A 27,459-nucleotide genomic window follows, 5' to 3' on the forward strand; every position below is an offset into this window, starting at 1 on the left:
GGCTGGTAGACTCTGGCAGGTTAAATGTAAAAGCACAAGACAGGAGGGGGAAAAAATAAAAAGAGAAACACCTTGCAGACAGAATAAAGATGAATAATAATACTTTTTTTGTTTGTTTTTCAAATACATCAGAATCAGGAAGCTAGAGAGCAAGATTAATAGGTGATCAAGTGCAGAAGGAGCCCTCAGAGAAAATAAGCCCACAATCAGAAACTTAATCTTCATTTTAACTTCTGTGTTCTTCACCCAATGTAATCAGGCTGTAGAAGCCTTTGCAATAAGATGACATAAATTCTGAAAGCTTACACAGCTTTCAAGAGCAGATCAAAGAAATTAATGGAAGAGGAACTTACTGAGGGCTAAATACAGAGATGTTCTCTGTCTCAAAAGTTGCCTGAGCTACACATCACAGGATGCTGGGAGAGCACATTGCAATATGTTACATACTTTTGTTACGTATTTCCCTGAGCATCCTCTCACTTGCTTCTCCTGAGGATGCTGCAAAGCTTTACTGAGTGGCTTGGTTATGGCAGGATCTCAGAAGACTGGAACAGAGTGAGGATTTGATGTGTTGGTGATACTCACCATGAAAGAGCGTATGGAATACTCTTCTCACAAGCATGTCTTAGCAGCTGCTATGGTATTGCCAACAGTGGCAGCAAGTGCTGTGGAGTAGAGAGGGATGCAACAGTAGGGTAGCAGCAACCCTGGAAAGGCAGCAGTTCAGAAAAGGGTGTTGTTTTCAGACTCCCTGCCAGCCCCCAAAGAAAATGTACCATGTTCAGTTCTCTGGCAATTTTCTAGAAACCCGAAAAAACCCAGTGAGTGGGTTTTGTTGGGTATAAATTCCAGGCTGGATGGACCTCTTCTCTGGCCATGCTTATCTTCTGCACCTGTCGGTAGGAAAGGCACAGTATTTACCTCTCAGGTACAGTTCCTGCTCATTACCAGAGGGAAGAGAGGGGTTGCTGACTGCCGAGAGGATGGATCACACATCACCTAGCCATATATGGAAAAGCTGTGATTTCTCCTGTCATTGTCACTGCACATTATGGCAGAGATGTATGTGGCCTAATGGAGCTAGAAAAAGTGACATTAATTTATTTATAAATTACTGGAAAAGTCTGGTATAAAACTTGAGATTCTCCTTTTCCTACAGTATTTCACATTACTCTTTCTATTAGACTGCAAAGAAGTTCATATGCTTCACTCTTTTTGGACAGATTGCATATTAACTGTCTGCTGTTTCCTAGAATTGACCTACATGTTAAGTCATTTTAGGCTGCTGTAGAAGAAGTTACAGAGACTGAGTAAGCTGCTTTTACTCAAGACTAAAATAATACTGCCTTTATTTCCAAATAAATTTTGTACTACTCAACACAAGGATTATTCTGCTTAGGAATTTTGCATTCGGATAATCAAACTAAAATCTGATACCTGTTCCCTTACTCTCTGTCACTCATTATATTTGCTTATTACATATCTCGTGTCTTAGATTATTAGCTTTGTAGAAGGCAGGGACCAGACCACGTCAGAGATGGTGGCCCTACTTCTGCTTGTTACATACTGTACAGCAAAATAGTTTTCCTATTTGTATCTTGGTAATGTACAGTACAGAAGTGAAGAGAATATTGAGCTTTTACTATCCCCTTCTGCTCTCAGTTATAAACAGGCCAAGTGGCTGCTTGTTTCTTTTCATGGTCCTGTAGCAACACTTGGGCTGTTCTGTGATCTAATCTGGATTTTGCTTATCAGTGTGAGAGATACAGTGAGCACCATCCCTGGAGTGAGGAGGCTTCAGGTTCATGCTTACAGAGGCTAGATAACACCAGTACAGGCAGCTGTTGCACCTGGGTGGCAGAGGTGCTTTTCACTGGTGGAATGGCAGCAATCTCTTGTAAGAAGGAAGAGATGAACAACCCCAGTAAGTGCACCAGGGGTTGGAGAGGGTATTTCCTTGTCTTAAAGCAGGGAAATCTCTCAAGGCAGGGATCCAAAAGCACTGTATGGCCAGTTGTTTTGTGACTGGGGCTGATTTAACCTGGATTTTAGTTTGAGGAGTAGAAGCTATGTTTCTATTGGATGTTATCTCCCTAGAAGATGGATAAGATGTGAGGTTGTCCTTAAAGACATGTATAACACTCAGACAAAAACCTATGGGGCAGTACTGCAGATTTGTGGTGTTTACAAGAGAGGGCTCAATAGGAATTAGGTGAATACATTCAGATACTTTCAAAATTTGCTCTAGGGGAAAAAAGTAATAAAAAAATTTTCAAATAGTATCTTTCTTTTTGTCATCTTGTGTTTTAATTTGCATTTTTCAGCTAGTTTACAGTTAATTATGGATACACTTAAATCGTTGTCTCGATCCAGTATTGATGGAAAACTCTTATAGGCAGAAATAGAAGAAGAAAGAATGGTTGATACTATAGGAGTAGGTTTGTGGTCCTCCAATTTCAACATGCAGAAAGTGACTTTTAAATCACCAGCAAATCTTGCCAACTCTAGGCCATTAATTTGATGTGGAAGTTACAGGAATTTTTTCTATGAATGTTTAAGCTAAGAACAAATAATTAATTTTCTTTGTTAATTTTGAAGTGAGCAGACTATGGAATTGAACTGTTCAGCTTCTGGGGATAAGGCATTTGTAGCTGACCATTTGCCACTTGTCACGGAATATTTTTATGATTTTGAAAAACAGGAATCTGTTTATTTGATAGCTGCCCTCTGATATTTGAGCTGCATAAGCAGGAGAAAACAGTTACAAGCAAATTAGTGGGAATGGTTTTTTAGTTATATGTATCCAAGACTAAAGATGATATTTTAATACCTATTTAATTTGTTTAGAGTATCTGATCCTATGAAATGTACAGTGGAAACTCTTAATTCACAGTGACATCAATGTTGAATTCGCAGTGACTCCAATATGACTGTCCTGTATCACCTGCTAATGCAAGGAAATAATATTATTCTCTGCATTGCAAAAAGTGCATTGAGGTGCAGAGGGACCTAAGGCACAAACCCGCAAAGTTACTTAGATATTTGTCCAGGGCAGGGAATTTCCTGCATTGTACAGATCATGCTGGCCTAGGTTTGAGCCAGGGACCAGACCACAGAGCCTAGAGATATTTTTCTCGCTTTGTTCAGGTTGATACTTCAGGTTCACTGATGCACGTCTGCAGCTCAATAAGTGGCCTTAGGCCAGTCAGTTCTTATGTATTCACCTACTGGTAATTTCTTTCTAAAATCTTTGTCCTATATTGTCTTCTACACCTCAGTAACTGCAAATTGATAAAAAAGAATTGTCTTGACTAAAACTATTCTTTCAACTCAGCTGTTAGTTACTGTCTCAAACTCTGGTTACTGTCTGAGGGATCACTGACAGTCCATTTCAACGCGGTGACAAATAGATTAATATAAATTACTGCCAAAGGTGGTTCAGGCTAGCCTGTCTCAGCACAGAAATGGACATGGGGCATTCATGAAATCAGTTCTGGTTAATGCAGTTAGAGAAACTGTTCTTATCACCTCTCAGCCATGAGTTTCTCGAGGTCTTTCTATTGCTCTGTTCAGTCTCCAAAGATGTAAATGGGAGGGAGCCCGAGCACGTAGGAGTCTGGCTTTCCTCTGCCCTGGGCTCTTGGCAGCTTCCAGGCATTGTCAGAGGGCACCCTGTTGGTTACTAATGAGGATGGATGCCAAATTGGTTGGCAAACTTGGGTGTAATGAAGAGTTACAAAATTAAACCTTTACTTGACTAAGTTAGTATGAATGGTGATAAGTGCTGAACTGGGGGTCGTGAGTGACAGAACTATTCACCTATGCTAACCATGGGTATAAATTATGCATTTTCAAATTAATATTTAATAAATGCCACTGTTAAATATGAAATTCAGAACCATAGCTAAGAAAACAGTAATTTCATCATCTTCAGGCCCCTTTGAAGGGAGTACTTAATGAATGTTTTCTATGGAGTGAAATTTAAAAAAAATAAACTTTTCAGCAACTGTAACCTTGGTACTGAATTTAAGTAGATCTAAGTATCTTAGGAAGCAGGCCTCCTGTGCAGAGGAATTTATAATTCTGAGGTTCCCTGCTTGGAAGTGAGATGATTTCTGTTTTAATTACAGATCACTAAATATTTATTCTATTTATTTTTCATTTTATCTGTTTCAAATCTATCTAGCTTCAAATCCAATATCAGTGTTTATCTTCTTTCCGCTAGCTCCTCCTTCCACACCACTGCAGAGTCCTTCTCAAGGTATGTCCTTGCTACCTCAGGTGGCCTGCCTTCTCCCCTCCACCTTCTCTCCACCTGAAACTCTACCAGTCTTCTCACTTGGCAATTTGTCCCACACACTCTCTCAGTCCCAGACTCAGCTTGGTTTTATCCCTTCTCTTCACATGTTGGGGTGTTTTCAGCTCCTCTTCCTCTTGCCTCTATGTGGTCGTCTCTGCTTCAGCACTGGACAGGCATGAGAGAAGTTTCTGGGAAGGTTCTGCACCGACTGCAGGAATAGCCTTGTTGCAGGGTGTCATGGTTTTAGCTGGGACAGAGTTGACTTTCTCCACCGTAGCTGGTATAGTGCTGTGTTTTGGACTTCGTGTGGAAATCATGTTGATAGCACACTGATGTTTTAGTTATTGCTAGGTAGTACGTGTACTAGTCACGGACATTTCCAGCCTCTCATGCTCTGCCGGGTGCACAAGAAGCCAGGAGGGGAGGGGGCACAGCTAAGAGAGCGGTTTCAAACTGGCCAAAGGGATATTCCATATCATGTAACATCATGTCCAGTATGTTAACTGGGAGGAGCTGGCTGGGAGAGGGAGGCAGCAGTCACAGCTCGGGACTGGCAGCATCAGTTGGCGAGTGGTGAGTGGTTGTATCGCTTGTGTTTTATTTTTCCTTTTTATTATATTATCAATAATTATTATTACAATCATAATAATTATTATCATTACTATTTTATTTTAACTATTAAACTGTTCTTATCTTAACCCATGAGTTTTCTTGCTTTTGGTCTTCCGATTCTCTCCCCCATCCCACTGGGGCGGGGGGAGTGAGCGAGCGGCTGCGTGGTGCTTAGTTGCCGACTGGGGCTGAACCATGGCACAGGGAAAGCAGGGATAAGGTGGTGCTAAGTCTCCTGTAAAATCCGGGATGACTGTATAAACCCTAGCTGCAACTTATTCTCTGAAGGAACAGTTGGGACCTTAGAAGATGCGGTGTCTTGCTCCATGTAACCCGATTATGATTTAATTGTATGACTAAAAGTGACAAACTGAGTGTGAAGTTCTGATATGTGCAATGGCATCTGTTGCTTTCATTGGGTTTTTTTTTTTGGCTTTTGTAATGGGAGGAGGGTGTTCTTAAATATCTTGGACTTCCACAGAAGTATCTTCTGTGGCTCCCTCTAGGTTTTCTAATGTTTTCAGGGCCACAGATCTGTTTTGGTGGGCCAGGTCTATACTGCAGAAACTGCACAGCATTCATTTTACTCTTAATAACACTAATTTCATGAAGAAGGGAGGAGCTATGCTGGTGACAAATACCAAAGAATTCATGTTCAATGAGATTTATCTGACAAAGGCTTTGTCAGGGGCCTTCATAAAGTTTAGGTCAGAGAAGACGACTTTTTCTAATTGAAAGAAGGTGTAAGTGGAAGAATGTAATTTTAATTCTATCTTTTGCTGAAGTAAATGAAAAAGTGAAGGCAAGACATGCAGTTATGACTATGTAACTGTACCAGTATGTAGCTTATTAAGGAGCAACTAGAGGGAGGTCTTGCCTGTCACTGAATATTTTATACTTTTAAAATGTATTATGTATTTGACTTTTTGCTCTATAAGGAGTTTGACAGATGACTGAACTTGCATTAGGGGAATACACTGATATTAAATTAGTCTGAAGATGGTACAATGACTTGGGATTTCTTTAAAGTTCTCTGTATCTCAAATTAAAAAAAACCCTCTGCTATTTGAGACATTTGTGTTTGGGTCACAAGTTGTTATTCATAATCTTGCAGGTCATTTTTCTCATTGCACAAGCTGATCTTTAGTCCTGGAGAAGCGCTACCAGGTGTGCTCTTATTGCAGCTTTGTAGGAAGCAAAGTGGCTTTTAGCAAGGGGAGTTTTCTCCTTTCCTTGTGTACCAAGGAACAGCTCTTGAGATAGATACTGGCACTTCACTGAGCAACTATGATCTCAGTGCAACTCGCTGCATTGCCTTTTCACTGAGCTGTTTCTTAGAGTTTCTTGACATCTACAGCCACTCAGCAAAAGAAAAACAGATACAAAGTAGTCACAATCTGATGGCATTACCTGGAGTATGGAAATGAAAACAGAAAACATTTCCACTGCCTGGCTCCAGTTCAGTTGGGCACTCCAGCGTGTGTCCATCTCTCATGCAAAATGTCTTATTTCAATAAGCTGTGCATTTGGAGTGCTTTGCTAGTGCAGGGCCCAAAGCGTGGCAGAGCTGAATGGATCAGCACAGGTGTGATAGCAGGGTACACGCTTACAGAGATCCTCAATCTAGAAGCCATTTCTCAGACTTTTTCACCCATCTTTAAGTTAAGCTTGTGAGGAGTCTCATTGACTGCTGTGGAACTGCTAGGTGTGCTTGCTGCACATAGGCTCAGATTGTTCCTCCTGGCTTTTTAGCATGGGCTTTACTTCTGGACAGTGTTTGAAAGCCTAAATGCAAGAGGAAATACCTAACTTTATCCCTTGGAAAAGTTATTATATGGATATAATTTTTTCTTTGTTTTATTTGTGAGGAACATAGTTACAGAAGTTGAAGATACCAATTTTCTTGTGCTGACCTTTGTTATGGAGTTACACAAAATATCCATTGTGCAAATTCCAAACACATTATGTGAAGTATTTCAGGCTAATTGACATTTTTCTATTAATTTCCACTGCTGAAAGGGATCTGGAACATTTCTAATGTAGTTATTTCTCCTTCCAACTCCTGCATCACAGCAACCCTCTTAGTGCTGGTTTTGGTCCATTTTCTTCCACTTTTAAGAAACATATATCACAGAGTAGTAATTTATCATGTTTTTAGCTGCCTGCCTACACCGGGGAATCTATTTTAGTCTGCTTGCAGCAGGATCTTGTATTATTTCTCCCATTACTCTACATTGGTCTGCTGTCTTTTCAGGTTTCTGTATGTGATAATTATAGTAACACTGACTAAATAATATCAGTTTATTTGAAGATACCTACCAGGTATATGAGCACAGAGAAAATCCTCTGTAAGCTAACTTCTCCTGCTGTCTGTAAAGAGGAAAAGGGAGAATGGAGTCTAAACCATCTGTTCTCATTTCTGCGATTTTGAAATGTTGCTTTACCTGAAAATCGCCAGCAGAGGAAACACTGCAGTGCTGAAAGAAATGTTACAGCGAAAGTGCCTTGACATTTGGAAAGTAGGTCCCAAACCTTATAAGTGAGGAGGTAACTTCTCAGAACTGATGAATAGCCATAAAGGGGACCTTTGATTATTTTAAAATTTTATTTTATTTTTCTACTAACTTTTTTTTTATGCCGATTTGATGAAGACCACAAGTTAGAAATATGTGCTGGTTACAATTTTTTCTTCTTCTTTCAGCCACCACAGTATTTTCAGATTTGTGGGCTGGTGCAGTACCAACTCTTTGAAAAGGGGTGAGAAATGTTGATTAAGATCACATAGCATTCAGATTTGTTAGAAAGTCTCCAAAGCAATTAAAATGTGATACTGTTGCTGAGAAAGTTTAAATGAATAGCAGTTTGTTAATAAAGGACATGTGTGAATAGTTATTGTGTAAAGCCCTGGCAGATCCTATTAAGCTGAAGATTTAGGGAAATTCAAAGCATACTTTCAAATATTTTATTTTGCTAAAACTGTTTTTTTATTTTGTTTTGTTTCGCTTTGAGATGCTAACAAAGAACACAAAATAAGTAGCAGATCCTGATTTTCCTTTCCTTAACCCTGTTGAATCATGCCTTACCCTACAGGGGTAACACTGAAATTAAATGAAATAACTTGCAGAATAATGTACTACTTTCAGTAAACATGATAAAAATGGAGTCGAGAAGCAACTTATTAGCAGCAGTAATCACAGAATCGCAGAATGGTGGGGGTTGGAAGGGACCTCTGGAGATCATCTTGTCTAACCCCCCTGCTTGAGCAGGCACACCCAGAGCAGGGGCACAGGAACGTGTCCAGGCGGGTTTTGAATGTCTCCAGGGAAGGGACCCCCCACCCTCCCTGGGCAGCCTGTTCTGCTGCTCTGGCACCCGCACAGGGAAGGAGTTTCTTCTTACTTTTAAGTGGAACTTCCTGTGTTCCAACTTGTGCCCGTTGCCCCTTGGCCTGTCGCTGGGCACTATTGAAAACAGCCCAGTCCCATCATCCTGACACCCACCCTTTAGATATTTATAAGCATTGATGAGATCCCCCCTCAGCCTTCTCTTCTCCAGGCTGAACAAACCCAGGTCTCTCAGCGTTTCCTCATAAGGGAGATGCTCCAGTCCCCTGATCATCCTGGTAGCTCTCTGCTGGACTTGGTCAAGCAGTTCCCTGTCCTTGTTAAACTGGGGGGCCCAAAACTGGACACAGCACTCCAAATGTGGTCTCACTAGGGCAGAGTAGAGGGGACGGATGACCTCTCTCAGTCTGCTGCCCACACTCCTTTTAATGCACACCAGGATACCATTGGCCTTCTTGGCCACAAGGGCACAGTGCTGGCTCATGGCCAACCTGCTGCCCACCAGCACTCCCAGCTCCCTCTCAACAGAGCTGCTTTCCAGTAGTTCAGCCCCCAGCCTGTACTGGTGCGTGGGGTTGTTCCTTCCCAGGTGCAGGACCTTGCACTTGCTCTTGTTGAATTTCATGAGATTCCCCTCGGCCCAGCTCTCCAGCCTGTCCAGGTCTCGTTGGATGGCAACACAGCCTTCTGGTGTATCGGCCACTTCTCCCAGCTTGGTGTCATCAGCAAACCTGCTGAGGTTACACTCTATCCCATCACCCAGGTCAGTGAAGAATATGTTGAACAGGACTGGACCCAGCACAGACCCCTGGGCAACACCACTAGTGACAGGCCTCCATCCGGACTCTACTCCACTGATCATGAATAGCGATTCGTAATAGCAGTTTGGAGTTTATTTTAGCACATGTAGTGTGTATTCTGAAATTTCTTCTGTTGTAGACTGTCTGGGCCAAAGCCTATAGCTTTAATCTTAGTCAAATCACTAAAGAGTAGGAAAAGATTGAACAGATTCTCTATTTGCATGGTGTACAAATGTCTGAATGTGCCTATAGTCATCCCTGTAAAGCAGGATAATTCCTTTTTTAAGAATGGACAGCCATGTTTCTCAAGGTCAGGTTAGAAGCATTATGCTGGATAGCACTTTGCAGTCTCAGGGTTGCCAGCAGTGTAGAGGGGAGGTGCCTGGGTAAGGCTTTGAAGGCAATATTTTTAAACATATTTTTCATTGAAAATTACTTATTAAATGAAGGTGCTCACAGGCCACTGTGAAAATGTATTTGAGTTCTTTAATGATGCTTACCAAAGATATTCTCCTTATATACTTTTAGACTTTCAAAGTGGTATGGAGTATATGGAACTTCAGGTAATCAAACTGAAGAGAGTATTTTGCAGCATCTCTTGTATGAAGGAGGCATGGGATAAGAAAAAGCAAACATGACTGGCAGAGCTTTTGTGATCTTTCTCTACAAAAACCTTAAAAAAAAAGAGCTGACTGAGTCACATTCAGTAGACTAGAAAAATAATTTAATCTCCTTTGTACTCCAGTGCATGGATCTGTTACAATAGGTACTTCAGTAGGCTTGTGGGCTGGGGCAGAGCCAGACCTGCCAGTCACTGGCAGCAGGGGAATATCCTGATTCCCAGAGTTCTCATCAGTACTTTTCTTCTGCAGCACTTGGGAGTTCAAGTATCCCTCTCTGCTGCAAGGATTTTCTGGGGAAAAACTTCTAACTTCCTGCAGATACTTAGCTAATACTTCTAAATCAGTGCAAATGGTAAATTCTAGGTTCAGATGACCAGAAGTTGCTCTTAAAATCAGCAGATTCCACTAGCTTAATCTCTTCATTGAGGACTGGTGAATTCTAGAAAGTTACCTTCATAAGTACCAATTTTGTATAAAATCAGAATATAGCATTAAGGAGGGGAAAACATGATTAATCTTTTTGTGTTATGTAATAAACACACATATATATATATACACATAAGTGTGTGTGTGTAACATAATGTAGGTATAACAGAAGTAAGTGGAATTTCTGCTGTATAGATAGGCTGGCAGGTGCCCCCACCTGATGGTACAAACATCAAATACCCCCAAAACACTCCGTGATTTTTCTAGTCCATTCAGGTTGGTATCCATCCAGGAGTGACAGGTGTACTCCAAAACAGAAGTGTGAGTGATCATGGGCCCTAAACCAAATTACAGTTATAAAGTACCTCAGCAAGAAGCTGCTGAGCCACAGTATCTGGTTCACTGCTCCTTAAAAATAACTTGTTATTGTTTTGTAGACCCTTCAGCAGGGTGGAGCCAGTGCTGTATCAGAACCTGGAGATACACTATACACTACATGAGGTAGACACACTACCTCATGGGTTCAGTGTATGAGTCATCAAGTGCATCTGGCGTAATTTATTTTTAGGATAATAAAGCAACTAAAGCGTCTGCTAGGCACTTCCACAAGCCCTGTGCCGAAGTTTCCTGAAGTTCAGAATCTGTTACGACATACTAACTTCCAACCCCTAAACCACCTGTGGTCTTCAAAAATACACAGACACTGCCCAATGATCTTGCTAATTATTGTGCTTTTAAAGAACGATGTTAGTTTCATGCGGGCGTGTATGTATAACAAATACTTTGAGCAGGAGTTAGCAACTGAAAGCATGTGGCAAAAGGTCAAATGTTAATCTCCCTTCCTGAAAACAGTTCAAACTTGCAAAGCTTTGTAACACCTTTGGAATCTGGCATGTTGTCCTATTTCTGTGCTGGACGCTTAAGGTACCATAACCCTTCTGCAAAGCAGGAATAATACAAACATGTAACACATCCACTTTTCATTTTATTCTATGTATAAACAAATAAGCATGCTTAAAATTTCTGTACTAATCTCTACAGTAATTCATTCTCCTAAATGTGTGGCAGGACACGCATGCATAACTTATTCAGGAGACTGTACTCTGGCCTCAGTCTTTAAGGATAAAGCCTTAATCTTCAGATAATGCTTGTTTCATCCTTTCTTTATCAAAACCTTGTATTTCTACAAACAGGCTAAAATCCACTGTGCCATTACTGTATTGCTTGCTGTTAACAGGCACTGTCTTCCTTTGCATTCCTTGGGAATTCAGTCCGCCTTGTGGTCTTTGACAATGAGAAAAACCCATAAGGGAGCAGCTACACCAAATCACAAACCAGCTGGCCTGCTCCTAGAGAAACGAGGTTAAGCTTTGTTGGAGCTTTTATAATCATACTACCAAAGGATGGCATAGAGGAAACTACTTGGTACTTTCTACCTCAAACAGATCCCTAAGCCTAATATAAAGCCTCCAGGAGCAAAGTACAAACTACACCTTTTGCAAGGGGGAGAGAAAGGACTTGGTGATGTAATCAGGGTTATGAAAAACAACATACTTTTCTTCATATGTATTCTTCTTATACAGCTGCAGCTGCCTGTATCACACAAATCATGTAATCATTGTCGTAGCCTTGCAAGCGTCAGATCAAGCCATCATCCACTAAGCATTAATGTCAAAAGCAATGTAACCGTGTGCTGTCCCATCGCCAGGCAATCCCACTATGCTAACCGCGGTATGTGATTGCGGGCATGCATGCTTGCTGTCCAGCTGTTATCTGGGTTTAGTAACATTTTGCAGTTTTTCAGAAAAGCTTGAGATTTTATGACAGTAGAAAGGGAATGTTAATAGTAAAAACATTTACAATTGTGAAAGGACAGTGTTAAAAACTGTAACTAAATATTCATACCAGGGATGTTACTATCATCTGGGCTCTTAGGGTACTGCTTGAATGGATGAAATGAATTCTCTTTCCATTTAACGCGGTGGCCAAATTTACTTGCTTCAGTGGGAATAGGATTAAACTCTTTGATAACAGAATTTCCTGAGGAAGGAAAGTATAGCGTGGTCATGGACAAATCTAATAATTTTTCTGCTCTAATCATCTTATGCCTCAAAGAGGCACTTAGACCCCAGGGGGGCTAATATTTACATAATTGTAATTTATTGGGTAAAGATTTTCCCAACGCAAAGAAACATCAAAGTGTTTGCCTTCATCAAGTTCCAGAACAATTTTGAACTTAACATGGAAATGAAAAGTAAAGGAAAATATTTCTTTGGACCAATTAGAGAGTAATGCAACACAGTATTTGAAATCATATAGGTTGTTTGAGTATTTTTAATGGCAGGCAATTAACATTTTGTGACAAGCACTTATCAGTGCCATCACTGGACACAACGTACATGGTTGTGGGGGCTTGGGTGAGTATCTGATTAAAATAATTGGTTAGGTATTTGAGCAGGGTGTTTGTGCTAACTTTGTAGGCAAAACAGTGCTTATGTAAGAGAGAGCTTTCCCTAGCATTTAACTTCTCGCTAAAGAATAATATTGGGCATTGCAATTTCAGTAATTGTACCACAGAATATATAATCAGGTAAAATACTGATTGTTTATCTGTTACCTTAGGCTGTAATAACTCTAACTGTGCTGCTTTTTAGTATTTAAATGCAGGCTTGTTTATTTAATACTTTCACACATTTTCTGTTCAAGTTCTTGATCTCCTTTTAGTTACTCTCAGGTAAATTTAATTCAAACAACCACCTACTAATGCCACTCTATACTGCTTGTTGTACAATCATCTCAAGATGCTTTAAAGGCATGAATTACTTGAGCTTTACTGATTAAGTTTCCCACAGATGTGGGAAGTACTGTGCTCTTTCTGCAGGCAGGAAAAAGTAGGAATGGAAGCTCAGGCTTAGGAAATGACACAAGAAAGATCCTCAAACTCAACCACAGCAGTTTGCACTCACGTTTTGTTACAGCCATGGATCATGGGTTTTCAAAATTTTTCGGGATGTGAGCAAGACAGCTGAGAAAGTCACACGGACCTCATGGGTTTTTTTAATGAGGGGAAGGAAGGCTGTTTGAGAAGTACTTATTAGGTTAGTGTTGCAGCTGAAGAAGGGTTAGTGGAGAGCTCACGCACCACAAGTACATGACAAAAAGGAGTGGGGGAACAACTCGAGGAGGAGTTAGGAGAAGCTTCTTAAACATGCTCTCATCCTGAAGTGGTTTTCCTCCTGTTAAGACTTAGGAGGGGATCTTAGCCATTCTCCTGTTTCAAGAGGAAGGCTAGGAGATTTAAAATTTAAGTCTTGGCCTTTTATAATTTTTTTCATTCAAATGAGAGAGAGATTTGAGTTCAAGGCCCAGTTTTCTATGGATTTAATATACAATATAAAAATTGCCTAGGAGACTTGAACTTCTTATGGTGCAAATACAAGTAGGAAAAAACCTAAAATGCACAGTGTTTTGTTCAAACAATTGAAATCAAAGTAAATTGGTTTCAACAAAATTCTTGTCTGTTGGCATTCCAAGTTTATTGAATATTTCAGTGTTAGAAGAGCTTATAGAAAATTATTTTTTTTAGCTTGTACATTCAAATCTGATGGGGGTGATTTTAAAATCTGTTTTATACTAACACTTATGCTAGAGACCTCACTGCGGAATTTCTTATTTTCTAGCTAAGGTGCAGAAACATTACTCTTGACTGATTTACACTCCAGCCAGTCCAAAGCCCTACCTGATCAAATACTGAAGGGAGAGCTTTAGATAAGAGAGGTGCTAGACAATTTCAAATTCTGAAATAATGGAAAAATTGTCTATTTTTCTCGTATTTTGTGAGCAGAAAATGATGGTCTTATTTTAATAGATTATTGTAACAAATTGAGTCCTGAAAGAAAACCAAACCCAAACTTTCTGTCAATAGGGTGCTGTTGCCAAAAGATGACTTTTCCCAAGTTTAAGCACCCAGACCTTTTGAGATTATAAAAAAGTTCTGTTACTAATGGGTAATTAATGGTTAATCAATACTGTGCTCCATGAATTACCAGTTGGAGTAAAAACTTTTGCAGTTTTATCCATGATGAGGGTTTTGTCTTTTTTTTTCTGTAACTCATTTCAGTTAGGTAAGTTTTATTTACTGATTTAATCATGGGCAATTCAAAACAGGTAAAAATAAAATAGGAGGAAAGGGAATGCAAGAATTACTAGTAAAGCTGATGAAAACAGCAAGTAATGGCTCCATTTTTACTTTGCCACACACTCATAAAAAGGATTAGCATTTTCTCATGAGCACCTTGGAAGGAAGATCATGACTCAAGGACTAATGGTCCTTGCGACTGCATTGAAACTCATCCCTGGGTAGGTGCAGTGGTGTGTGAGATTGTAGGATATACAGATGCAAGGTTTCCTTTCTGTGGGAGAAAAGGATTTGATAAAGGTTTACAATCTGCCCCAGCTCACAAGGATTAAATTGCTCCTGGATCCCATAGATCCACTGAGATTTGGTACAGAAAATTAATTAGTGTTTATGTGAAGGACTGCAGTGGTATTTTTCTTCACATTTTAAAAGTTTTTATTTATTAATAGAAAAAATAGTGGAGAGAAATTCACCACCCCAAAGATTCTGATAACATGCTGGTGCATACGTTTTGGTTTTGTTATTAATTCTCTCAGTGAAATTCCTGCTTTATCTTTTAGTAGTGGTAACAGTAATTGCCCTACCCAGTTTTATTATCTGAAAAGTTTGCAGTTAGTGACAAGTTCTCAGCGATTTTAAAGGATTTTCTTGGTTGACTATAACACTCCTCAAGTTCCTTATATATTAAATCCAGAACTTGAATTTTCCTGTTGCAGATTATTCTAATGGAAGATTTAAAAATAAATATGTCTGACAGAAATAGCTGCATAAGGCATTGTTTTAGGCCTTGGCCCATGATATATTGTAATCGATGGGTCTCTTTCTGTTGACTAGTCAGGGTTGAAAATGGCGTCTTATAATATGGCTATTTTGTCGACTTTTATTTTCACACCTTCCACTAGATTTTACTGCAACAGAAAGTTCAGGAGAATAGTATTTGGGTTTAGTGACGAAGCCTTGGGCAAAGATTATAATTACTAAGCATAAACAGTGTGAGTATTCAGGTGGTGCTGGAGTGAGGGAATGATTGCCTTGCTCCGGTTTGTACTAGAAATGCCACTGAGAGATGTACAGGCCTGGCATGTACTGCGGTATTCCCTCTTCAGGGAGGAGATAAGCTATTTGTAAATGTTTTGGTTGCACATGCTAGCAGTCTCCTAGTCTAAACAAATCCTCATGCTCGTGATGCTCAAAGTCTGGCAGTTTTCTGTGGAGGCAAACTGGGTTTCACTCCTGTGCTACTAGCCACCTCTGAGCCCTGCGTCGCTTTGGTACTGCTAGCTGAAACATTGAATTTCAAATAATTTTCTTCACTGGCAGAATCTTAATGTGACATTTTTGCAAAATTTTCTTCCCTCTGTATAACGGACTGAATTATATTCAGGGGAAGCTGATAGTGGCTAGAATTAAGGAAAGAGTCCCTTGAAAAAAGCCCCTTGGAGATCCTCCCAGCACCCCTGCCCTCTGGGTACCCATGCTGAAATGTCCTCTCTACTGGCTTTTAAAAATGCAATTGCCTGTATGTGAGGAGAACATAGTGGAAAAAGTCATAAAAAGTATGCATGATTCACTCTTTACTCATTATTGAGAGAATTACAGTTTGGGGGATTGTTTTGGTTTTGGCTTTTAACGTTTATTTTAGTGGTACATTAACTATCACATATCTTTCTTTGTCTTCTGACCTATTTCACTTTTGATAATTTCTAATTAACATGCTTTTTCTAATTAAATATCAAAGTGCAAGCCTTTTGACTTCAAAACCCTGTAGCTTCTTTTTTTTCCTCTACCAGCTCTACCTTCTTGCTTTGTGTCCCCACACAGAGGGTGTTTTTGGCAGGCCCCTGGCGGCATGCACGGCTGCCATGGATACCGGCAACATAGGCTGCAGAGGACACTGTCAGGCAGTGGAAGCAAAAGAAATAATGGGTGAATGTCCAGTCTTGTACAAGTGTAACTTCTTATCCTGCAGCTTAGGTCAACTATGCATATATGAGCAATTAATTTTCTGCCTCTTCCAGGTGTGAGTTTTATTTATGTACCTTTGAATAACCTTGTTTATTATGTGTAGAAAGTATAATTTTTTTATGTAATTACTCCCTTTGATATTAGATTGTTTTAGAAACTATAAAACCAGTGGTGGTTATTGAGGTTTAAGCGTGTGAATCAGCAGGAGAAGCTAGCTGGTGAATTGAAGACTTAAGCGAAGATCCAGATGAACTGTGGTGTATTTACTTAGACACTGAGAAATAAATGAGTAGGGGGTTGAAGACACATTTTAAATGGGAAATAAATGCAAAGTAAATAGGCTGAGTTTGAGGTGGTAGCATTGAAATGTACATGCTGCACAAGGTACAAGCAGTGTGCTCAGTGGTGAAGAAACCAGAAATTCCTCAAAGCGTGGGTTGAAACGGGCAATAGAATTGTTGTAGAGTTGTGTCATTTGCTAACCACAGCAACATGCCTAATTTCCCTTGCAAACATGCATGAGTAGGAGGGCAGCTATGCTACAGGTGAAGGTAATAGAGAAAAGGAAGATATTTCTGAAGGAACTGCTGAGATAGGCCAGTTTAGCTCTGAATGAGTTAAAATACCCTCATTTACCTCAATCCATTCTGAAAAGAGGAAAAAAGTATTTTCAGAGTAGGGTTTGTCATATTTATTTGTGTGGTAGTCCCTTGCTCAGTAAGCTGCTAAATAGACTGTACTTCAGCAATCCTTTAAGTGCTTTTCATAATTTCTTTCTAGGAGGTTCTGGGGTTTAGGTAGCGAGGAAGCAGATTTGATGCTAGTTTGTTGTGGGATTCAGCTTTCTCTGATGTTGTGTAGGTGATTTATTTTGCATGGGTTTCGGTCAATCCCTGTGTCCAGTGGGATGGACAGGATGGGAGTACCCATTAATTTTTTCCATCATGGGATTTTGTTGCCCTTAGAAACAGAAACATGGATAAAATGTCACATGGTGCAATTGAGTGGATGGTTTTGCCACATTGGAAATGGTTTAAATTCCTCGGGTCTTAGTTTTTTAAATAAGAAAGCAAGAGTGGACCTTCAGTTTTCCCTCCTTTCCATTTTGTGTTTGAAGCAAGACTGCCAGCAAGCAGGAGCAGGGAGAATTTGACAGGCTCCATCTTCTGTTCGCAGAGGGACTATGAGATGAATATGCACCTTACGTTTTTCCCCATCTGAGGAACCTTTCACTAGTGAGGGTTGAAAGTGGTGAATGCAGTGCAGAGGCTACGGCTGTGAGAGTCCTCAGGTACTGGACAAATCTTTGAGATGCGATTTAAGGTATCTTTACAGTGTCTCTGTTGTACCTCATTGCTCAGTGCATGTGCAGGCTGAAGGACTAGGTTTGTAGGGGGTGCTGGCCCATGATTCGAAAAATGTGATTTCTAATCCTGGCTTGGCTATGAACTTTGGGTGAGTCTTTGTAACTTCATTTTTTCTCTTTCATTTCTTCTGCATGGTCAGTTAGTATGGTGTGCTCCTAGGGCCAGGCACAAGTTCTTGCTATCAGCACATACAGTGTGGTTTCGGCCTCGAGGTGGGTCTCTTGGTACAGTTGTAATGTGAATAATATTGCCAGCAGCTTAGTATCTTTTTTGAGATGCATTTAACATTGCTCAAGCTATGCCCAAGTATGCATGAGAGACTTCAATAACATCCAACGTGCAATAAGGATTGTGTCACCGGAAGACTTTAAAATCTCATTGAATGGCTGCAGGGACGCTTTCAGAAGCAATAAAGCGCAGTGTACAGCAGTGTGTTGTAAAGCAGGGGAAAAACAATCCAAGTGCAGTCTCATATTTTTTTCATTGAATCTATTGAAATTGATTCCAGTATAACTATAGTGACACTACTTTGTATGCTTTCTTGTCCTGTTATGTACCTTTCACAAAGACATTCATAACGGGGTGGAGGGGACTTTCTTTCACTTGTATGATTCTGGCTCCATTTTGGTCTAAGATGTGCAGGAAAGGAAGCATGTTTTTAAAAATCTACATGGAATAATTCTAGCTGGTAGGTGACCAAAATTGTTTGTTTTGTGCTATTTATGGCAATTATGTGTACAACTGGCAAAGTAGCCATGTGTATCGTTAGCATGTCCAGTTAAGCTAACTTTTAGCGATGTGATATCCTGAGAAGGTCATGTATGCAAGTAGCAATTTAGCCAATTAGAATATTGAACCTATGAGTTAAACAGGGTGACACTGATCCCTCAAAGATTTTACTAAATTCTTTTGGTTTGTTACTTTTTAGCACTATGTTGGTGTGATGTAGTGCTATACATGTATGGCAGCATCACAAATGTCAGTAGGCAACTTATTAAAGCACCATCTGTCACATTCTTGATGCTTTCGGATATTCAGTTTTAAGCATTATATAAAGTAAAATATTATCTTAGGGTTATTGGTGGAGAAAAAAGGCATACAAGGAGGCTGTATGAACTGGTTTATACAATGTGATTGCCTGAGATAGCAGAGATTTGGACCTCATGACCCAGTTGATGTCTGTGTTCAAGTAATGTTACTAGTCATGATGCTGTAAGTATATAAGAAATACCCACCTACTGTCACTTTCTGTTGGCAAAAAGGACCACGTTGACTAGTACAGATTTTGACTTCAGTCATTTTCTTTTCACCTGGCAGTTTTCTTTTTCAGGGATTGCATTGTTTGAACATCTCTGTTTCAAAATAAAGAATGAGCCCTTCCTGGAGGGTATTGACTTAATATTGAGATTTTGGACTTTGCTAAAAGAAATCTGTCTAAAACTTTAGAGTGGAAGCCTTTGTGTTTGCTGGATTGTGGAGAATTAACTTCATAAACCCGAGTGATGCTTGTTTACAGCGTAGTTGCTGTTGCACTGAAGACTACACGAGTACATGCAGTTGCTTCTCCCCTCTGTCTTTGCCTGGCTTGCTGTTTCTCCAGTTGACCCAGGGAGAAAAATACAAAGACATAGGCTCAACATATGTGGTAAATGAGATGTGCGGTCATTTTTTGCTAGCAAACTGCAGATTGCTAGCCATATTAAAGAGCTGAAAAGCTCTTGTTTGCTGTTCAGAGCATTGCTTGTGAGAAAACACACTTAGCCTCCTTATATGGAAGCATTAAACAGTAGACACAAAAAGGTAAAAGTGCTGCAGCTGGAGTCAAAGAATTTGAAAAATGTGTTGCTTGGTAAATGTGATAAAAGACAAAACCGTTTAGAAGCGGAAGAACAGTTGTTTAAAGCAAATATGTCAGATCCTTGGTGAATAACTGGTAGCTCTAAGTAACTTTTGTTTTAGAAGTATTTCATTTTTCAAGAAGGATTTTCTTATGTCAGAGTCGCTGTAGTATAAGGCTGAAATTGAAGGCACCAGGGAGAAGGCTGCATATATGTTGTAGAGAGTTGCTGCTGCTGTGGTGAGGAGACCATTGTAACGACACAGAAAAGAATACCTAAACACAATAATTTGCAAAGAAATTACTGAATGACAAGGCTAAACCATGGAGCAGATTCTCACCTGATGTAAATCAGCAGAGCTCCAGGAAAGTCAAGGGAAGGAATACTAATTTGTGTCGCAGCTGGCAGCTTATTTTATTGAACATGTATTTTACTTCTTTATTTGACATACAGGATCAGATTTAGTCATCTGTTGATCTCTGTACTCCAGCCAGGATTCCCCCAGTTTGATAATGCTTCATTTTTGTGTAACATTTTAATCACATCTGATGTAATCAGTTATGATATTGTGGCTGTGCAGAGGATTGTAATTTAAAGTGAGGAGCAAGCAGCTGGAAGAGAAGAATTCATAGCAACGATACCAAATTTTTTATTACCTTTCATCTCAGATTCTTCATTACTTTGGTGATAGCAATTGAGAATACGGAGCATGGGGAATGAGGATACTGTAATGGTGAAATGGCAACCTGTGGTTTTTCAGTCCTTGCTCAGAATAAGGCCTGCTCGTCCGTGACACCTCCTGAATCCAATGAAAGTCCAATTTCGGTAATAAGCAAAGAGTAGCAGGGAACACCCATTAAAGTATCAACAGAATTATCCCTCAATTAATTGATTTTGAAATATAATGGGATAATTTCTCATAAGGTTGCGTTTTTGGTTTTGTTGTGTTTTGTTTTGGTTTTGCTTTTGTTTTGTTTTTTTTTTTAATTAAAGATATTCCAAGCAAATGGCTCCAGATAGTAGTTACTGTGGGATAAAAATATTCTTCCATACTAACTGTTGAATAAAGAAAATGCTGTTGAATTCTCTTTACAGGGGAGCACTTTCAAGACAGGCACTGGACAGGTCATAGGGATAAAATGGCTATCCTCAGACCTTTTAACACAATACAGTTAACTGCAGACATTTGTTCCTCTGAGAAAACATTTTAGACCTCAGTTCTCTGATGTCAGACTAGATTAGTAACATTCGATCTATTACGGATGTCTGAGCTCTTTTATGACTAATGCAACAATAGATGCTTCATGTCATCATACAGTAATGTTAAAAAAAATGACTACTAGACAGTCCTGAAAATTTAGTGGAAAGTTTTGTATTTTATAATGTGATGCTAATGGAACAGGCAGAGGATAGCACAGAAGCTGGGACACGTAGCTCCCCTGGGACCACCGTTAGACCCAGGGGAGTTACTTTGTACAAACAACTAATGAAAGGATGCTTAGGTGATTAAACAAAAGCCATTTTTATTGAACCAAAGTGATTCACAGGTGTGGGTCAAATGTGCAAAATTTTTTACTTTTGAGATATGCTTCATTTTTGAACTCCCAAAATTAAGTTATAAATGTTACATTTCAGATGGAAAAGTGGTTTCTTTGTGGAGAAAACAGGAATATTTTTGGTTCTAGACTGGCGTTTTTCCACATTTTGTCTTTGGCCAAAGAACTGCACTGCAGCGTTTCTGTAAAATCATAACACTGGGCCAGCCTGTTATTACTCCACACCTTCTGTCTGTTGGCTGATGCGGGCTGGGGAGCCCTTCCTACCTGCAGCTCACCCGAGTGCCCTGTTCCCATGAGCCGCTGCTGCCCCATGTGCTCCCGACACCTTCCCTGCTGCTGCTCCGCTCACTGCTTTTCTTTGCACCATCGCTGCACTTTCCGCTGCTGCGGTTACCGCTGGCACCGTGTCACGGGGGCAGGACGGCGACGGGTACGGGCGCAGCAGTGGTGGCAGCCTGAGCAGCCACTGCCGTGGAGGCGGTGGCAGGACATGGCCATCTGAATGTTTCAAACTGCAGTACATAGGCTGCGCCCAACGGGTTTTGTCCTCTAGGTCCTTTTATTTGCTACTAGATTCTCCTGGGGGATTTTGTAAAAGCAGTAACAGTTCAAGGACTTACTTTGCCTTTAGTGACAGGAAAAACTGTAAAACTAAACCTGAAAATACGTGCTCAGTTTATGTGCAAAGTTAACCTCCCTTTACACGCTGAGATGAGAAGTGTCAGCAGCGCTCACCAGCAGCCTTCTAAGGACAGTGATTCTCAATGCGGTGTGGTCTCTTTGGTCACATACTGAGCAACACAAAAATGAAATTTTACTTCGGACTAATTTCTGCTGCTGTTTTCCATCTTGATAACATGAGCACACTAGGTTCTGTGTAAACTGATTATCTGCCCCTTGGGCCCCTCTTTTGTTTGTGCTCTGTAAGCCCTGATGAGAAGCTGTTGTTTCCCAGAGATGTTGATTGTATTGTATTGTATCAGAAGGAGATGCTGTCTGCTGCAGCTGAGATGACACTGAGTTTCAACACGCTTATGTAAAGTGTCCATGCAATAATTGCTCTTGATTTCAGGAAAAGAAAATTAAGATACATGGGGTCACACCCATATGTACAGCTGTCTGAGCATGACTCTGTAGCATAATACTTTTTGGATTTTTAGTGAAAACAGATTGAACTTCTCTTTCTGGTCTTGCCAGGGAAAGAAATTGTGGGGATGAAGTTAAGTCCTGATGAGCTTTAATTCCTTTGAGTGATCTGGAAAGCAGTATGAAATCCTAGATGATAGATGGCAAAGGGGTATCCAGATAACACTGACTTGTTCAAACAGCTATATTGCATGATTATATCTCATCCCCCAATCAGAAATGAAGTTGATGGCAGTGATGTATGGTTGAAGAGATAGAACTGACAAAATAACACAGTGGCTTAGCCAGGGAGTTAAGAAAACAGAAGTACATACTGAATGAAGTAGGCCTAAAATGAATTTAGTTCTCATCACAAATTCCTGTATTCTACAACTCTTTGCCTGGCAGCATGGTGTTCTGGAAACAGCAAAAACTTGGAGGGATTTTCAATCCTTGAGAAGAATAATGTAATTTCATTTATTGATTTGGTTTTTAGATGAAATCATGAGAAGCTGCCCACTATGACATCACTTGTTAGCAGCACAGTGTTGGCCAGGGGATTGTCAAGCACCCTGGTTAGGGTTCCTGGTGTCTGGGAGCTCAGCTGGCTGCACGGTCCCCGTGCTACCCCTCCCACCTGCTACTTCCACCATCTTGTAGAGTGAGGAGTGAGGGCAGGCTGTGCTGAATTTTCCACTTACTGATAAACCTGGAGTAACTAATAGCTGTTACTCCTGCCTCATTTTGTTCAAACCCTAATCCCGCTCCCCTTGAGGGAAGAATCTGCCTGCCTCTCCATTAGGAGAAATTTATGCCGCTTTGTTATTGGCTTTCCTCCTCCCTTGCGTTTTATGCAGAAGGGATAATAGTGTTCTGTATCACGAAATCTCCTTCCATTATTTATCAAACCAACCACATCCTGGCATGACTTTGCTTTTCCCTGTAGTAAGGCTTCCGAGCCAAAACTTAATAAATATGCACAAATGCTATTATATCCAAAGTGCTGTGCATCACTGGAGTGCAGTGGTTGTAAAGTGCGTGCTCTGTGTGTGGACCTACATACCTAACAAGTATATATAAGCTGTGTGTAGGTATGCTGAAAATTTAAGGAACATAACAAGTTGCTATGAATGAGTTGTGGGTGTTCAAAGGTCAGAAATATTCTGTATATACAACTCTCTGCTATAATGAGATGTGCAGCAGTCCCGGCACACGACAGATACTGAGTATTCATGTGAAGAAACTGTGTCGTAACAAGGGTCTGTTCAATGAACATACTCATATGATTGAGTGCACTGATTTTGGTTTAAGTTAAGTGTCTAAACAGTTAAGGACTTAAATATCTTGGTGGATTTGGGATTAGAAATAGAATTGCCAGATTCTTGTGTATGTTTTGAAAAAATGCTTCAACATGAGGTCTAAGTATAGATAAGCTATTTTCTTTTTTAAACTATGATGTTATTTTTTTGTAATTTGAATTAAGAATTTTATATTAAAATGTAAATAATGACATGGATTAGTAACTGGCTGCAAAATGAGGTCAAGGAAAAATCTAGGTTACCTTGAATTTAGGTGTTACGACACTTCACTTTTTGATTGTACAAGCAGGGAATCCAGAACCCAGATTGGGGACACAGACTTTTAAAGCGGTTACTGCATGAACTTAAATCTCAGTGAAAAAGACACTGCAGAGTAAGGTTAGGCACATCTGAAGAGCATTTTAAGACAGCAAGAGTGCAGATCGGTCTATGGATACCTACTTTGAATTAGCTGAGAGAGGACAGGAGTGAAAATTAACTCAGTCCTTAAATCGGAGCCACAGGAGCTCGCTTCTGTGCACTGGGAGTGCATGTTTCTGTGCCATCTGCTGAAGATGTGTGGCTTTGGTCTGTTTTTTAAAAAAGTGGCCAGAGTGCACTCTTCACAAATTGCCTAAAAGTGCAGGTAGTGGAGTCCCCTTTGATGTATCAGCTCAGTAGTTTGAGCTTTAGTCTAGGAAGTGAAATAGCACCAGGTTCACCTGGGCATGATTCATCCCCCATCCACCACCTGCTGCAGGAGTGTGTGCAGTGGGGGATGAAGGGGACTGGGGAAGGCACTTTCTATTACAGCTATTGATGCTGTGTCATTATGGCAAGGCAAATTCAAAAGGCCACAGAGGAAAAATACATCCTGTAGTGTTTTGCTAAGGGCATCATCTGGACTAAGGAAGTCCTGTGCCTCAGTTGTCTCCCAGTGCCTGTTTATGTGCCTCCCAAGAAATGTTTATGGGACTGTTTGGCTTCCCCAGAAGAGGAAAAAGCAGGTTGGGGGTGTGGGGAGACTACAAGTGTAGATACCTGGAGAATTTGAAATTCAAGCTGGGAGTTGATTGCTGGAGGCCATTGCTTCCAGGATTATACAGAAGCTAATGTGAGTTTGTAATGGGACCTTCACTTATCCAGCTAAATCAACTTCATGCTGCATCATGCTTTAAAAAGCTTTAAAAGCTGATGCTTGTCTTTGAAGCTGAACCTGAAAATCTCAAACTCCTGGTAAGCCTTTAGAATGAAATGCTAAAGTTTCCAAGTTTGAGGCTTAATAATAAAAATGTTGTGCTGATAGTTAACTAAATAAAATTAAAAATTATTGTTCCTGATGACTTTTCTTTGTACCAGGGCTCACCCTTGAAGGGTTTTTGATTTCTGGCAGCTTCTTCAGAATTTCTAGTAGAAAGAGGCAATATGGTCAGTACTTAGTTTTTGCATTAGAATGTCTTTTAAATTATTTATTGATATGTTTTTTAATGAATCACGCCATGATTTTTTTTTCAGACGGGCAACTTCATAGGAGAGAAGTTTATCAATAGATTACATTTACCATACCATGGTAGTGTTCCAGATTGTTGGGATATTTGGAACTATGTCTAAAGCTGAAGTTCTGCTAGTTAACGACTTCTTATTTTCTTTAAAATGATTTTGTCACTTTTCTGGTTCAGGGTAAAAAAATTGAAAATTTGAAACCTTAAACTGGGGGTTGAATTAATTGGAATTTTAAATTCTCAGTACTTTTAATTTTAGTAACACAGAAAATATTCCAAATTCAAAGTCTTAGACCTTCTTATCAGAAAGGATCTACTTCTCAGTAGTAGGTTGTCAGAATATGAAACCTTTCAAGTACTGGGGGAATATCTACTGAAAATAACTAAACTGGTTTTGGCCTTGCTAAGTCAGCCTGTCACTGAAGCGCATTTCAAAATACATAGGGACGTTTCACAGATGTGGCATGTAACACTGTATGTACTGATATGTTCTGCTATCTCTTTGCTGAGTACTAGCGCACGTATCCAGATTTCCTGCTCTGGAAGACAAATACCAATCATCTGTGTGTTCAAAAGAGAGAAAGTGAGGGAAGGATAGAATCTGTCCAGTGAAAGCCAGGGTTGAGCTCAGCATTAGGTGTAATTGGGGAGCTCAGCTGTGTAACAGTATAAGAATGTATAATATAATATGTATAATATAGTAACATGTAATGATGTATAATGTTCCCTTCTCCATTCTCTCACAGGTTATTTCTTTCTTTCTGCTAGAGTGTCATGTCACATCTTTTTGAGGTTTACTGGAAGTCTTTTTTCCTCAGTAATTCATTATTGAAGGTAATCTAACTTCAGACAAAAGAATTATTCTGAAGCAAAATGTTCTCATTTTAACATGCTTTCTCTGAGGCTCAAAATCTCCATTTTCTATTATTCTGGATATAAAAATTATGTTATCTGCTGAAAACAACCACCCAGTGCTGCTCCATTGTGGGTACGATTTATTCTGCTGCCTTGCGCAGAGCACTGTGGTGCTAGTGGTCATGGTACTGTAGCTTTGGTGGCGGTGGTGTTGTGGTGGAGCTCAGGAGCCATCCAGTACTGTGATTATAATTGTGTAAAGGGTTTAGTGAGTGCAAGGGTGCCCTCTGGTCAGATTAACATGCAGTAAGCGATTTGTAGTGTAGGTAGAACCTTTGATAAAGCCAAACCCAAGTTTTGGAGATAAAGTATTTGTGTGATGTGCCTTATTTACATTTCAGTGTGTATTAAGGTCTCCTGATCACAGGGACAGGTGGGATGAGGGAACACACCCTCGTGATGAGATGAGGAGTACGACAGTACTTTGCTTATGGCACGATATTTTGACAGACATTTGTGTTAAAAAAACAAACAAACAAACCAAAACACAAGAAAAAGAAAAAGCTTCTGTACATGTTAAAATTGGTGCTAGGCACAGGGTAAAGGATTTCTGGATTACCCATGGCATAAAAGGAGGGATTGCTGACAGCTGGTGGGGAAGGAAGTAATCTCCTGAAATTCTCTGACGGTGGTGTGGCCTCCTGCTCCGTGTGTTGCTGCTGCTCCTATGGCCTCCTCAGGCAGCAGTGCCCTGTGCTTGGAAGCTGTGGCAGGTCAGTGAGAGCAGCTGCTGTTGGGTGCCAGCAGCCACCCAGGGTAAATTCCAGATCCAGAGCAAGCCGGAACCTAATGCACTCAGTACCATGAAATACACTGGCATGAATGATAATGTCAGTAAATCACTTTGTCACTATTGATTTTCTTTCATTGGATCAATGCAGCCAGATTTAATGTGAGAACGAACAAGGAGAGCTACAAGTAATAACCTGCAGAATCTTCCAGCAGTTGAACTTGCTGTACAAATGCCAGATTTTGATCAAAGCATATCTTTGTATGATTGGAGTGTGAGGAAGTTTTAAGATGACTTGAACAGAAGGTCTCATTATTTTTGCTTGAATGTAAATACATGGATTATTTCCTTTAGGAAGAACAGAATGTTACATTTGTGATTTTTTTCTATCTCCATGCTGGAAGACAGAATATTACATAATATTGGTTGAAGCAAGCCTTTTTTGATCTCTGTACTCTCTTCAAATTCTGGGTTCTCATTTGTCCTGAGAAGGAAAATGGCTGTAATGTGTCATATTTATTTGTTTGTATAGTTGTGAAGAAGACCTCTCCAGAAAACCCCTCCTTGATGAGTAATTAAAAATTGACTAACACACTCATCCTTTTTGAAAACATCTTTGTAGCTCATTTCTGAATTTACTGAGCCTGACTTCAAACTAATTCAAGATTTAACAGCTACTTTTACTGCTGAGAATTGCCAGCAGCAGCCCTTTCATTTTCATTCAGCAGGCAGAAATGTATAAACCCTTTCACAGCCTGTGCAAAGGTCTCTGTTCTCTTCAAAGCCATGGCAATGCAGGACACAAGTTTGCAGCTGGACCATACCACTGACTGTTGTTTAGAAGCTGCTGTTTTACATTGATTTTTGAAGTTCCAGCCTTTTGCCTGCTGGTATATATCCAAGTTGCTGCCTGCAAT

The 27,459-nt window shown here is 40.1% G+C and overlaps 1 long non-coding RNA gene across 2 annotated transcripts in view; it reads left to right on the forward strand.

Moving 5' to 3' along the window:
- Positions 1–27,459, forward strand: part of LOC135313513 (uncharacterized) — a 252,953-nt gene that overhangs the window by 225,216 nt on the left and 278 nt on the right. The window contains exon 6 of one of the 2 annotated variants that reach the window (XR_010373147.1): positions 25,644–25,731. The exons of the other annotated variant lie outside the window; for it this stretch is intronic. This is a non-coding gene — a long non-coding RNA (uncharacterized LOC135313513). The remainder of the gene's footprint in view (positions 1–25,643; positions 25,732–27,459) is intronic. 2 annotated transcript variants of the gene reach the window in all.

This window comes from Phalacrocorax carbo, chromosome 5 (assembly GCF_963921805.1).
Source record: "Phalacrocorax carbo chromosome 5, bPhaCar2.1, whole genome shotgun sequence".
Classification (NCBI taxonomy): domain Eukaryota; kingdom Metazoa; phylum Chordata; class Aves; order Suliformes; family Phalacrocoracidae; genus Phalacrocorax; species Phalacrocorax carbo.